Here is a 15,629-nt window from a genome sequence, read left to right as displayed (position 1 = left end):
GTGCGGCGCAGGGAGGATGGGGAAAACGCCAGACGCTTCATAAACTGGAGATTCGCCTGCAGTTTTTCTGGCTCTCCTGCCCCTGTGGTTGGGCTGACTGACTCAGCCCCCCTTCCAGGGCGGGTCGGTGCCCTTCCCTAGGCCTTACCGAGGGGTGGCATCTCCACCTTGGCTCGACGCCTGCCCTGGGTGCCCCTTAAGCCGCCACCGCAGTCTCTGCGCTGTGCAGGTTCCCATGTGTGTCCCCGCGGTCCCCCGGCGCTGGTGCCACGGTGGTGCCGCGTGTGCGTCTGGGCCTCGGCCGCCGCCACCGGGGCCCGCTGGCTGCGGGGTCCGGTGGCTGCGGGGCCCCGCAGCCACCGGACCCCACAGCCAGCGGGCCCCGGTGGCGGCGGCGGACAGGGGCCGGGTGGCTGTATTGGGGCCGCGCGGAAGGTGAACCTATCGCCCGGCGCCGTGGCTTAGTTGGTTAAAGCGCCTGTCTAGTAAACAGGAGATCCTGGGTTCGAATCCCAGCGGTGCCTGCGCGGGGAGGACTCGCGTTTTTTTCCCCGCGCCGGGGCGATCGGGGGGAAAAACCCCATTTGGGCGTAAAAATCGGGGTGTCGTCACTCAGGCAGCGCGATGCTCGCCCAGGGCGCGCCAAAAGTTACACCTCCTCCCCCAGGAAACGCTGCTCCAATGCCTTTTTTTTTTTTTTTCCTTGTCTCCAAATGAATCGCCCCGCAGTGAGCTAGACATTTCTAGAGAGACATACTGCCTTTTATTTCCCCTTACAGCCTGGGGGCGTGTTGGCTCGGTGTCTGATGCTGCGGCTGTTGTCCCAGCAGTACCCAGACCTCTTACTTGCATGTTTTACATATGTATTCGGGAAATCCCTTTGTTTGAGCCGCCTTCTCCCATCCCTCAGCCAAATGCTGCACCATCACACCAAGGATCATGTCATCACCTGCTCTATAATACAGCAAGTGGTGCTCATAGACCCCCACGGCCCTCACACTACTGCTACTTGCAATTTTGTACTTGAAAATACACATATAATCAGGCGTGGTGTGTTTAATTCCCAAGGAGCGAGAGAGCACCTGGTCAGACGGGCCTTGTGCCTCCAGAGACCTGCTCTTGGGCTGCTCCATGGCCCTGGACGTGCTGCTCAGAACTTTTGATCTCTTTTGCCATCTGCAAAATTAGGATAATACTTACTGATCTCACAGAGTTGCTGGGAGAGTTAATGAATGTTGTATGAAGCGCTCTGCTCTTTTGGATAAAATCAATATTATTAAAGCCCTCTTTTTATTTTTGTTGTGGGTAGGCTCAGCGGTTCTGCGGTTGGGTCAGGCTGGTACTGAGCCTCTCCAGTGGTGCTGGCAGCCTCCACCGATGCGCGTTTGCACCGTTTCTGGGAAAAGGCGCCTGGCTGACTTCATCTCAGTGATGGGGTAGAAAAAAAACTTGCAAATAAAACTTTGGAAGGGTTTAAATAAAGATGTTCCTTGAAAATTTAGTATGCGGGACTGTTTTAGTCTTCTTGTTGAAGGTGCTTATTAGCTATTCAGATTATTTTATGCTTACCTACAGAAATATATGTAATACATGTTTTTACAGGCCAGTATTTTTCCATCAAGATACTTTTCCTTATTTTTAATAAGCTTTTGCCTTAGACAGCTGAAAAAAACTCCGTAATTTGTACCTGTTACTGGTTTATAGCTGAATTAGGAGCACAAAACTAACCTGTTTTTGCAGATCAGCTGCTGAGGTACTATCAAGGTGCTATAGAAAAATAACATGCGAAGTAATATCTCAACAGCTTAGCATTTGTATAAAAATAAAGTTAAATGGTGAAATAAAAAGTCAGTGTCTGACATTTTAAGGGATTCTCAAAGTGGCAGGAATTGCTCCAGAAGATCTTTAAGTCCTGTGCTGTTGTGACTAATAATTTTCCTAGGAGTTTCTGGACCAGCTTGTTCTCTGAACTTGTATCCAGAACTTATCACCGTCATGGAGACTCCGTGCTAATGACTCAGTGACGGTGGGCATGTTAAGTATCACTTGACGTAAGAAAATAATGATACTCCAACTGAATCAGCCCAAAGGTGCACGGAGCCTGGAGTCCCCTCTGTGGCCGTGGGCAATAGCACGTGTGGAGGGCAGAACACGAGCACAGGGCCAACACGCAGTGATGTGTTGCTGGAACACCCCCAGCCCCTGGTGGGTTCCAGCTCAGGGCTGTGAACTCTTACAAACAGACCTGATCAAATTTAATTTTTCATTTCTCCTTGTCTGTGGGTAGGACAGAGTGAAGTGACTCCTGCAGGCAGATGTGCATGTTTATAGGCATCTTTATCACAGGGACAGTTGCCTAAAGAAGGAGAATACTAAGGGCAGTCAAATGTTTAGTGGCTGTTTATTGCAGCAGTGACTATAGGCTTAGGGGAAGATCTTTTCCAGTTTGCCTGTGAGCTGGCATTGCTGCCTGCATGCTATTCACAAAGATTTGGGTGAAAACATTTGATGGAGACATCCCGTGAAGCCGCGTTGCCTCTTAACCCCAGTTTGTAAGGCTGCCCTTCCCTATCTCCCGACACGCTGTCCTGTGATGTGTGAGGCTTCGACGGGCACGTCCAGTCACAGCCTCCTGCCCGTGTGTAATGGGATGTGATGTGTGTTGCCAACAGTGTGATGTGTCAGCTCTGAGCTTTGGCGGGGACGGGGACTGTTTGGGGTACTGTCGTCTGCATATTGGAAAATGTGCAGTTATTGCTTTGCTGCTTGTAGAAAATATTGGGATGGGTGGTTTAATTTCTAAGTAATTTGCAGAAATGATACCTATTATTTGCAGATTTGTTGTAAGATTTTCATTGCCCGTTCTTACAAAATGAGCAAAGACATTAACATGTCCTAGTGAGAAGGAAGTGACTTGCCCCCATCACCCAGCAGATCAGTCCCTCCTGTATTCTGCTGTTGGCGTTTACAGCCCAGACCTCTGTGGAGGTAGAACCAGCCTGTGAACTTAGAGATAGGTGTCCCAGAGTGTCACTGGAGAGACAGACAACACAACAGAGGGCAGAGAGAGAGGGCACTGAGCAATTTGGGTTCTTCCCACCAAGGACCTGTGTTGCTCCATTCTCCAGTCGACCCAGCTCATAAGTACACCTGAACAGAAAAAAAAAAAAAAAAAAAAAAAAATTTTGAAAGCTTGGCTGTATTTCAGTACAGAATGAAAACCAAGATTCTTCCAGCAGGGAGACAGGTTAGCTAGGGAATTGCAAGTTGTGTGCCTTCCTGCAGCAAAGAGGAGAATTTTTCATCTAAGAGGCTGAAAACATAGCCACAAAACGTGGAGTTCTGTGAGACCAGGGGGAGAAGCGAGGCAGTTTTGGAGATGTTCTCTGAAAAACTTTACACTTGGCTCCTGTTCAGAAGTTTACTTTATTGAAGGTGTTTTCACGTCTCATATTTTAAATGTATTTTGCCTATCATGGCAGTTTGGGTTTGTTTTATTAGATGGTGAAGCCATTACAACTCAGTTTATTTTCAGCTTAACCTGCTATTTCTGTTCCAATAGGTTACAAATGGATTAACAAGTGTGTATGTATAAACATTAATTTTTATATCTTTTTTTTGTGTAGGAGCAGTATAGCTTTGAAAGCTCCGCAGCCTGACGTCACAGGAGTCCCGTGTCCTACGTGTGATCCAGGTGGTGTGAAGCCGGATTTTGCAGTGAGAAATACCTGCCTGTAAAAATGTTGCCTAAAGCTTTCTTGCATGTATAGAGCCTTATTGTTCATTTCAAGAACTGTTTTAGGAACAATTACCTTGAACAAAGGGCAGGTGCCGGTAACACCTGTGAAATAAAATCTGCCGAGGCGGCTGTGGGAACGTGGGTGTCAGGCGCCGGCAAGGCCCGTGTCCCCGTGACGGCACAGTTGGCGACAGCAGAAATGCCAGACCCTGCTCTCTGCTTTGGCTCATTTGGAAGCAGTTGCCTCCCCGAGGTAACAGGGAGGCATCTGTCTTCCCTTTTTGCAACAAGTCTTTTCTTTCCTTCAAAAAGCTGTAGTTAAGCTACGGTTAAGGTTTAAATACAGGAGGCTATTTTTAGTATTGGTTGGTGAGGTAATCAAGAATTGGCCCCACTGATGTCAATGGCAAAACTCCCACTGACTGCGCTGCAGTTGGGTTTTCATTCAATAAAAAGATAATAAAGAATCTGATTCATAATGAAGGGAGGAAAAGATGAATCAGCCCAGGCTATGTGGCCAGAGTTTTCCCTGTGTTATTAACTGTGCGGTGCCATCGAAACAACAAGGTCTGTCCTTATCGGCTGTAGTATTTACCATTATTCTTTACTTACGTACAACTAAACACAATTAGCCCTCACATTATTCCTGCCGAAGCGTGTGTTGAGCTCTCGCTGTTGTCAATGGAAACTGTTGTGCTGAGTTTTTCTGAAAATCTCTTGATAATATTGTAACACAAGAAGTAATTTGAAATTGTCATCTGAATTACAGCTTTTTTTACGCCATAAAGGTTGATTAGATATTGTTTCTGGATGATTTTTTAAACAAATGTGCTTTTTGGTATGTATACTATATACAGCAAAAATCTTTCTCTCATTTTCTCCTGTGATAGCAAAATGTAATGGTCGAAACTATCGTAAGAGCAAATAATACGACCATTTATATCTATAATTTCATTTGACATATCTCACTGAATGAACATACTAGAATGTCATAGGCCAGAAATAATTTATTATAGTGTCCCTAATTATTATGGATTTGGGTTTATATTTGGAAAACTGTCTGATATAAACCCTTCAATTAACTTAGTGTGTTTATTTTTGATGAATTATATATAGTGTTCTTCTGTTAGGATAAATATTCACTGTCAGAAATTGTCAAATAACATGTTAAGTCAGGTCTCTGGCCAGCCCTAAGTGGCTATTCTTTTCAGTACTAGATTTTCTTTCTTTTTTTTTCTTTTTTTTTTTTTTTTTATTTAACATTTGAATTTGCTGGTTATTTTCAGGCAAAACAGGATCACTCAGTTTTTTCTTTGGTATAGGTTATGCTCTTTTATTCGGTGCTTCTCATGGTCATTTGGTTTTTATATAATAAATACACATCATTGGATTATCTTAATTGAGCAGGGTACCAGTGTCCTATTGTTTCCCTGCCTTTAAAGCAACCCATACCCAATCCTTGTGCAGAATTATCTATATTAGCTGAGTTCCAAAGTTTGTTCTTTTGTTTTCTAATAGAATGTCCTTTAAAGGGTAAAAGCTGTGTGTCCTTAGTCACTGTCAGCGCCCGCACGCGAGTGATGGAGGTTGGGATTACGCAGATCCCTCAGGTACCATTAATACATGACATCCTTTTCTTTTTACTTAAGAAAATGTATCCAAGGTATTTCTAACAAACTCCTTAAATGAAACTAGAGTATGTAAGGTTTGTGTATTGAATGAAAAAAAGTGCCTAAGATTGGTAGTTCTCGACTCTAACCAGCTGAAAAGCTATAGAGGTCTCTGTGTCCTGCCGTCCTTTGACTACCCAGAAAAATAATCCCTTTGGTGACTAGTTAACCTGGGACAGTTGGTCCAAATGAGTGTCCTGCCTTGCATGCCATGGCCAAAACCTGTCCCTGCTCTGAGACGGCAAGAACAGAGTGAACTTCATGTGATCCTTTGATATTGTGTCCCGTGAGGCCAATGCCATTTCTCCTGGCAGTCTCTCTGGCTGCCGTCCGTGGGAGCAGAACCTGGGAGATAAGGAGAGAATTAATGAATGAGTAGTTGCAAACACAAATTTGGGATGATTAGAGCCCAAGGCTGCTGTGACTTTGCACATCTCTTAAAAAAGTGCTGGTAAGACCCGTAACACTGTAATTTAGATGCAGTGGTCCAAATTCGGTGTCACATGACGAGAGATTGGAGAAGAATTTAGTCACTTGATACCATCTTGTTGAATCTCTGACTTAATGATTTCCAAGTGATTTCACATAAATTGATTATGCAGCTGCTGCTGGTTTCTGTATTTCAGCAACCGAATGCGGGGCCCTCAGGAGAGCACAAAAATAGATTTGGGGCTGTCCTGGCACCGCTGGCTTCAAGCCTGCCTGACACCGGCCATCGCTAATTTGGCTGCAGAGCTCTTGGCTGGTGCTGTACAGTCAGAAATCGAGCCAGATCCTTGCTCTGTGTCTGCTCTTCCCTGTGAAGAACTTCAGGAAGAACATTCAGTAATGACCACTGGAGTGAAAATTACCCATGAGGAAGAGCATACTCTATTCAGTAAATACAAATACTTCTGAAACAAAGTTATATGGTGGTAATATTAAAACTGTGAATGCTTGCACATGAAGATTTATGTATCGCTAATGTTTTTTACATTAACTTTTTGTGCCCTGAACTCTGGATGTTAGAGAGCTTTGCAGAAATTCCAGCGAGCCCTTCTGTGCTGGAATGCATGGAGTCAATTGCCCGCAAATACAGCCAGACTTGTGCCAAGCCAAATGTGGGCACTGCCGTGAGTAACTGTAATTGTTTCCAAGTGGGATTGCTGTGCTTTCAGTAAATCTATAGACAAGGGATGAAATATTTAAAATTGCTTGACAGTTAAATATTTGCTAGTGTGCCTCACTTTTGAGAAACAGGAAACCTTTGTGACTTGTGCCTCTGCATTGCTGCAATCAACGGGCACCGCTTTGCTGTGAACTTCCCTGAATGCGGGAGTGAGAGCGAATGAACTGATCGGAGCATGAAAGTTCTTTGCAGTTGGGGAGAGAAGAAGAATTGAGTCTGCGATTGCTACACCACCGGTGGCTGTGGAAATGGATCAGTGCCATGCTGGCTAATGAAACTATGGTACTAAATATTGTCTCTTTGGGTCACTATTTTTTTCCAAGCTAGTACAATGCCACTTCTATCGACATAACTACCGCTATTTTTTTGTAGTTAGAGGAGAGGAGCATTGCATGAGTAAGATAGATAAAAAAATAACAATTACCATAATTACTTTCATTTCTGAAAGTTGACAAGTTACTGTAGCAGAATAATATTTTAAAATGCATAGGTTTTCCTAAGTTGCATCAAAATTGTACGTGAGCTGCCATATTTTTAGTACTCAACAACATGAATGCATAAAAATATTTTTGTTCATTTGTTCAAAGGTGGTCTGTGAATAATGATAGCTTCATAAAAGCTAATTACAGTGAACTCCCAAAGCAACTGGTTGGTTGAGTTAGTAACTGAAAAATCCATACAACCTGTCTATAAATGATTCTGACGAAGTGCCTCTAGATTTAAGTCTAAATAAATATTCTTTTATTCAGATAGGTTTGAAAACTGGTTTAATCTTGACAGCACCTCCCCAGACATGGACAAACCGAAGAATATGCTGCCATGGGAAAAAGTGCTGCAGTGAAGGATATTTTAACACTGATGGCTGTAAATGCACGTGCCAGTCTGGGTATCGTGGGAATTTCTGTGGTATGTATATTGTATTCCCCTGAACTCCTCTCCAATCTGTACAAGATCAAAGTACTTTTCTGTTAGCTACTTTTAATTTAGAATTTGTGACCCTGCTGGTTCTGTCTGCCAGCTTGGCTGCTTTCTGTTTAAGAGAATACATAAACGTGTAATGTGTAAATATGGAGAAATCCATGCATAAATTGGTTTTTATTACTGTTGTCTGTTGCAGTATTCTCTCCCCCCCAGCCCCTTTGGAACATCTGTTTACTTTTGAGATTTCCCAGACTGAGAACTCTGTACAGAAATAATATATTTAGGAAAGGTAAAACTACCTTTACATAATTCTGATTTTAAGTAGGCCCCGATTTGTAACATTCCCACTCATCTGCCTACTGCTCCAGATGCTGCTGGATATTATCTGAAGTTATTCTACTACAGTTTTTTTTTTTCTAATTTTATTTCCTTATTTCTGTTAAAATAATATTTTTGATTGACTTAGTTGGCTTCTCTATCTGGCACCTTCATCTCCCACTCAATTAAGGGAATAACTGGGATGTTTTGACAGCCCCGTGCGTGTTCTGGGAAGGGCTGACACCCCGGGGCAGTGGTGCAGGCAGCCGCGCTGCCCTTGCCCCCAAGGGTAAATAAACACATGTCAGCTCAGGGGATACCGCTGATCCCCTGCGAGAGGCTGATGCGTATGGAAAAGGATCCTGGATGACGCTACCTTCAGAAAAAAGGAAGTGCAAGGGCAGGAATTTTCTCACGTTTTCCTTGACTCTTTCAATTTTTGACAAATATTTTCCTGCCTCTGTTTGGCATCGTGTTTACATCTGATGTTGAGTTATAACAATGTGCACAGTTACACAGTCCAGCTCTTAAGTTGTGTGGAGGGTTTCCCAAAAATCTCTTGAAAGCTTTGTGAAAAAAAGTACCTCTGCTCTCCTAAAACGGCTTTGATCCTCTAAACCGTTGTGTCCTCATACCCTCTCTTTATTTCTTTCTGTCTTTCTTTTTCTTTTTCCTCTTTTCTTTCTGGGCACACTGTAGACTATGTGTGTATGAATCCACAGGGCTGCTGTCTTCTTCATTCAGCTGCTTTCTTATGATGTGCTTCTCACACAATTATTGCAATAATTTTCCCTTCACATTCTCCAGCGCATTTACCAGAGGCTCTTCTTTTATTTACGTGCTTTGGTCAGAACGTGCAACTGGCATCCATAGCTCTGCTGCACAGACTGAGTCATAGTTAAAGGGTGTATTGGATTACGGGGATTTCTTTACGCAAAAGAAAATCTGACTTTTCATGGTTTTAAGCTCCATTGAAGGTTGAAGCAGCTTTGATTCTTTTGCGAATCTCTAATATTAGTTTTGTTCCATGGCTATACTTATCCTCTTTTTTGTTTTCTTCGTCTCTTTCAGCAATGTGTTCTGAATTAGCATCCTCATTTGTCAAAATGTTACTCGGTTTTATATTAATCAATAGAGTTCACGTGCATGCTTCAGACAGCTTTTACTTTTTAGAGATTTTGCACACTGTTCAATACTGGAAAATGGCCTGAGCAGCAAGGAACAGAGACGAAATCATTATACCTTCAGGGCAGGTATAATTTCCCACCTGTAGCAATTAGCCCACCCTCCCTGATGACCTGCTTCCAGTTTTTGTTCGGGACACTGAGCATTTACACGACAGATGCCCATTCTTGCTGCTGGTAGAACCACTGAGGTGCCAGAGTGACAGTGTGTGTTTGTTTGGTGTGACACGGCAAAGCCAGCAGAGATTTTTGTATCATGGAAACACACCTCATGCCATGGTGGTGATGGACTCGACGTGTCCCGTGGTAAGTGCTGGCACAGCGTCTTTGTAACGACCTGACATTCACACGTTGGTATCGCTGTTTCCTGGGGCTTTACTCTTGCTTTGACTTTGACTGAAATCAGCTGGCCAGATGATTGTCCTGATGAACCAATGCACCATCATCCTTACGTCCTGGTTAATACAGTACCATGCGTCTGGCTGCATCATCCCTGTGAAAAACGGGGAATTTTGTAGGTGAGCTCATTCCTTTACATCCTTTCTGATTTGTCCTGCAGATCAGGCTGGCTGATGCACACTTCCACATTTCTCCTGTGTTCTCTGTCTATGCATGTTAAGAAGAGCTTTGCAATCATTTGGGAAATAGACTGTAATTTGCTCTTTTATGAACCCAGAAATCACTGTGCTATGAATATGTATTGAGAACTTAGAGAAAAAATGTGGAAAGATTGTTAGTAATAATGATTTTAGCTGATTCCGAGGACACTCTCATACCATAAAATCATGAGGACTTCTAAAACCATGTGGGGTATTGCAGTGAATAAGTGCAGCGCTTTGTGCAGAATGGGTTTAACAGAAAGTTATTCTCAAAGACGTGCCACTGGAACTTAAAAAATATAACTACAGTAGACGAATAAGGGAAATGAAGCCATAAATCAGTGTTAGCGACAACCCTTGGGACACGTGGAACACAACTTACATTCTCTAGGACCAAACAGAGCCTCTAAGGAAGTGTCTTGGCCAAATTTTAATGAAAAAGGGGAGCCATAGCAGTTACATTTTAGGTATTGCTAACATGATGAGTAGTAGAAAAAAATGAAAAATGATGGAATTGTCAATGAAACATGAGAAGGCTGGTTTTCCTTACCCTCTGCTGGGCTTTTCCTGCTGAACTGGTCACTGGATGCAAGTAAAACGGCGTCTGTGGTAAGCGCACGGGACAGCGCGGACTAGAGCTGCGTTAGGTTTGCAATCGCTGCAGTGCTCAGAGCCCAGCTCGGGATCCTACCCTGGGTGTCGCGGTGATTCTCACCCCGGCGTTTGTGGGGGGCCCTGGCAGAGCCCCAGCCCCGAGAGCCCGGCCGTGCTGTTCCCTGCAGGCTCTGGGTGGTTTATAGCAGCCTGACGTCTTGTCACAAACTTCCCCACCGTAAGAGTGGGTGGGTGGGTGGATGGCAGCTCTAACAATTATTAGTGTCCCAGCCAGTGGGTGACGTTCCAGCGTTTTCCAGGCTGGGGGTGGGAACGTGCGGGGCAGCCGGATAGGGAGCTGCTCCATCCGCAGCCCCTCCGTCTGCGCTGTGCCGTGTCCTCTCCATGCAGCACAAAGGCCGGTCACTGAACTCGTCTGGAAGTGTCTCTTCAGCCCTAATTATGTTTTGCTTTTCCATGCATGCTTCATTTTAGATACGCCTGATTGCATGCAACACCTTATTTAATTTCCATTCTTTTTCTTTTTTTTTTTTTTAATCAGAATTGGAGACTGGAAGCACATTGCTGAGCAACCTCACGTGCTATTTCCATCCGCTCTGATAACAATGTGCGTACTGAGCAAAGAAAGTATTTGTTCTCTCCTGGGGAGGTAGTTTTAGTGCACGTTCACTGTGTTCATCCTGTGACTTAGAGAAGCTCTCATGTTTCTAATTCCAATCTGTTCCATCTCCTACTTAAATTCTAAAATAAGCCTGTAGTAATTCACGCAGTTAGTGTACGTTTGGCTAAGAATGTATCGATAGTTTGTTTCGTTGTCTTCTGCAGAAAAGTAGTAAAGTGATAAAGACAATTTCAGGCCTTACTGAGCCCGTTATTTCCCTGGATTTCTGTAGGTGAAGGGGAGTCTGAAGACCCATTCGTACACCTGAGCCGTGACTCAGCCTTGTCTTGGCGTTGCTCTGCTGTCGTTTACAGGCAGAAGACACTCCGGAGTGACCCTGGCCCTCGCTCACCCGGGATTTTGTATGTCAGGGGAATAGTCCATCCTTTAGTGATTCCAGCTACCAGAGAGAACGCCCCTAACACAACCAAAGCACAGAAGGATTTATCATAAACTGAATTAAATCATCCAAACTCAGCTCATCGATAGATGCGAAGCAATGGCCAGAAGAGAGAAATCGATTCAGCGTGGTAGCAGATCCGGGGACTCGCTGCTGTCTCGCAGCGCGTTCCCAGCACATGGGTAATAAAAACTACCATCTCCCCAGTTTAAATCAATCCCAATACGGTAATTAAATGATAGCATCACCGGGGAGGTGGGAGGTGCGGTGCCGGTGTCTGTGGAGCCACAAGTGCAGTGAGTTTGTGGGGGCTCTGCGCTGGGGTGAGCCCTGTGTTAAATAAAAACGAGACCTAATTTACTTAATGGAGCAGGTTACGTAGACCTTCGGTTTTGTTAAGAGACCTAAGTTATACGTATGAAAAAAATTAAGATGATCCAATTAATGCTGCCTCAATAGTTGTTACAAAGACAACTGAACCCTTTCAAAAGAGAATGATTTTATTTTATTTTTCAAGCGATTACCCTAATGTAATTGCTACCCATAATCTGGTCTGCTTGAGACAAACTCAGGATTTGGTTGAAGATTGAGAGTGTCACAGAGGAACGTCACAGCTTTGCACTCTCTTTGGAAAAATGCCTATACGTTGGTGATCTTATTATTGTATTTCTCCATCAAACAATTTGGACTCACTTTCCTGTAATACCAAGTTGCTTATATTTATTCCCATCGCATTTCGTAAAGTGAATGTAAATTACAACAGGGTTTTTTCAGCTCTTCGCAGAATACATTAATAACAAATTCCTAAAGAAGAGTAAGGAAAATAGTTTACTGCGGAGTTTAGTAATGATTTATAACGGATCAAGACAGGAATAGCGTTGGAGCTGGTGCAGCGAGTACCCTTGGGAATTTCCTTCCCTTTCAGGGAGAGTGCAGTTGTCACTAAATGTAAACCTTATTAAATCCAGCCAGATCGTGTTGTCTGGTGCTACAATACCAACCCTTGTGAAAATAAAGCTAGCACCAAACCCCGTGAGACTGAGACAAACAGTGCACGTTACCACACCACGTGTTTTCTGACCAACTTTTCTTTAATGCCAGGTCTTAAAAGAGAGCAGCGGTGATTAAAGTACATGGGATTGTGGCTTCCTTCTCTCCACAAGTCTGCATGCGCTGCCTTTGCATTGAACCTGCTTTATGGTGAAAAAGAGATAAATGCAGAGAAAAAACTTGTGAGACAGGTAAAATTATAGTCTTCGCTTAAAGAAATCTCAACCAAATTAATCCAAAGAAAGAGATGCCTGTAAAAAAAGCATGAGCTTTTATGATTACAAAAATTAGATACAGTGGGAACTGATGTGGAAAATGTAATAAAATTATATGTAGTCAAACTAAGACAGAGATTACACACATAGACAAGAGCAGGTTCCAAATTATTTTAACATTTTTAGTACTAATATTGATGAAATCCATAACCTCTTTGTCAACATTGCTGCATTGTTTTATGATGTCTTAATCTCTTTACTGCATCTTTTAAAAAATAACTTTGATTACACTCAGTGAAACTTTATAAGAACTTTATTTTGGTGGTGTTACATGACTTTTTTGTCATCCAATTCTGCCAAAAGCATTAAAATGAATGAAAGTGCCTATAGCTCCAGTATATATAACGTGTAACTTCTACTAATGAAGTTTCCTAGAGCCATCTCCGTATCCCATGTTCTGAGACGGGAGATGAAGGCTTGGCCCTTGGCTTGCAGCAACGCTTTATCTTGGTGCAATTCTTTAAAAGTACTTTTAAAAGGCTCTGCACATCTTCCTGAAGCAGAGCACCTCGAACGGGAGCTGCTGGTGATGTTTGCAAGGTGTTTGTGTGGATGCGGTAATAGGATCGGGAACTGCCCTGTGCTGGTAGATGCTGGAGCATATGCATATATAATTTTACATGTGATTTCCTAATTTGTGCATATGTTTCTGTGAACACAAAAGTGTATGACTGAAAACCAGGACTCAGAATTTTGTCTTAGATAAACACCGAAGTGTAAAAGTAATTCTCAAACTGAGTAGGTTTTATCTTAACAACAAGTTAGAGACACGGACAGAATCCGCTAAAAAAGACTCTGCATCGGTCGCTTTGCTTCCAGTCCTGTGAAGTCTGCTGCGTCAGTGAGATGCAAGGACATTATTTAATGGAAGTGAGAGATGCACTTTACTCATAATTATCATAAAAAGGGTTAATGCGGAATGTAGCGGTGACTAGGTACATTATTTTATTACAATACTAGACTCACTGAGGAAAAACTCTTTTGTAACACATTCCATTATTGCCGTTACAGACCCGTAATTTGAAGATTACTGCTCAAAAACCCAGACGGAATGATTTTACCATCATGGGCCCATTAAAGGTTTAAGAATTGTCTGGTTAGATTAGAAAGAATTTAGTTGTGGAAAATGTTCTGTGATTTATTATGCTACTTAAAAAGCGCCCAGACTCGTGAAGCTGTGTCCTCAGAGCAGCCCGGTCCCCTCCGTGGGTGCGGGGCCGCCTCACCTGAGGTAAACCCCGTTTGTATCGATCTGCTTATTGTTTGTGCTTCTTTAGTATAGTAGAAGTATTTATTTTAACATCCAGTTCTCTCATCCCGAGTAGACAAGACGTGATACTATTGATCCTGGGGCCCATCATCCATTAGGCATCCATTAAGATGCAGAATGACAGACAAATGTGAATTACAGTTACTACAGTTCCATCAAAGGCCTGCCACGACAAGGCCTGAGTCTGTAGCTCGGCGAGGACAAGGATCACCTGAACCCTAAGATGTGACTGTAGCCACACTCTGAATTATAGAAATAAAAAGGCACGAAGCGGTACCTGGGCGTGCTGAGAAATGTCCTCTGGTGACCCGTGGTGGTTCTGGGCGTTCAGGCCTGGGCCCTCCCTCCCACCCCTCGGCCGCAGCTTTTCCCTAACGAGGAAGAATCAGCAAAAGGGAACTCGGGTCCGTGCTCTGCCTGTGATGGGCTTTCTACGTCCCGTGCGATCCGCTTCCCGCAGATGCTCCAGAAAGCATCTGCCATCCCCATGGCCCTGGAAGAGTTTCAGCCTGGCATCTTCTCATCCATCTCTGCCTTTTCTTTCTCATCTGCTTTAATGTGGTCTATTTCCCTGAGTCCGAAACTTTCTGCCGAGTGGATTAATTCTACACAAGATGCGGTGCCGTGAGAGTAGCTCTGTGGAATGGTTTTATTGTAGACACGTTTGAAAGTATTTGTTTAACTGAGCTGTGTGTTTAAAATTACACTCATGAGCTTATGGGCAAATGAGGATCATAGTTCTAATTAATATTTTTAAACTGCACAGCACCCCAGGCAAGTAAGTACGCTTTTCTCTCATATTTTAACCATATAAACGGATGCTTAGAATTGTGCAGCTGTTTCCCTCAGTGGGGCACACGTAATTAGCAGGTATGTGAAACACCCGTGCGAATGCGCACCTGGGTGTGCACCCAGCGGCCCTCCGGCGAGAGGCCGGACGACGCGCACAGCCGGGCGCGTTGCCCACCACGGCCTGGGGAAACCCGGCTCCCCCTGCAGCCACCTCTGCCGCTGCCCAAGCTGATCAGCATTCTTGCACGTGCTTATTTTTAACCTGTTTTGGGGCAGCACAGCCCCTTTGTGCTGTGTCTCTTCAGCGAGAATCCCACCGGTGGTGCCTGTGCTGCTGGAAGGGGATGTTCCCCGTCGGAAACACCTCGGCTTTCCCCCAGCACCCCCGTTCCTCTTACAGCCCTCTTGCTTTTCTGACTCTTACCCCAGGAATCCCCCTGCGACGCCATCGCTCCACCAGGTCAGGTCAGAGCGAAGAGCTGCACCTGGGCCCGGCCAGGACACAGGTTCTCACTGTTTGTATAGCGGGGTCGCACCTACCGCCCCGTAGGGCTGCGGGTCAGGGCTTGTGAGCTCCTCCGTGCACGGCATCGGCACAGCTAGACCTCGGCGTGGGATGGAAACCCCTTACACAGGAATTTTACTCGGGGATTGCATCCCTTTCACTGGGTATAATAACATGCGTTATTGATTGTTTCGTGATGTTGATTTTACCAATCAATATTTAATTTAGCGATCGGAGATCTGTTGTAAATACTCACAGACTGCACGTCTGGTGTCTCCCTTGCGATACAGCCACAGAACGCCATTCTCTCCAAGCGCGGAGGGAAACGCGTCGCTGTCTGTCGTGAAATGCAGCAAGACCTCCCGCTGCCCTGGAGGACTCGAACCGTGCCCTGCAGCACAGCCCTCCCGCCTGTAGTTTAAGAAAAGGCGCTGTCACCGAGTTTTCTGTTGTTGGTGGCTT

The 15,629-nt window shown here is 44.3% G+C and overlaps 1 non-coding gene across 1 annotated transcript; it reads left to right on the top strand.

Annotated features, from left to right (window-relative positions):
- The first annotated feature begins 450 nt into the window (after positions 1–450).
- Positions 451–524, top strand: TRNAT-AGU (transfer RNA threonine (anticodon AGU)). The gene has a single exon. It is a non-coding gene; the product is annotated as a tRNA-Thr (tRNA).
- The last annotated feature ends 15,105 nt before the right edge of the window (positions 525–15,629 follow it).

This window comes from Numenius arquata, chromosome 13 (assembly GCF_964106895.1).
Source record: "Numenius arquata chromosome 13, bNumArq3.hap1.1, whole genome shotgun sequence".
Classification (NCBI taxonomy): Eukaryota; Metazoa; Chordata; class Aves; order Charadriiformes; family Scolopacidae; genus Numenius; species Numenius arquata.
Note: the sequence above shows the minus strand (reverse complement) of the source record. Positions and strands in the feature narration are given on the sequence as shown.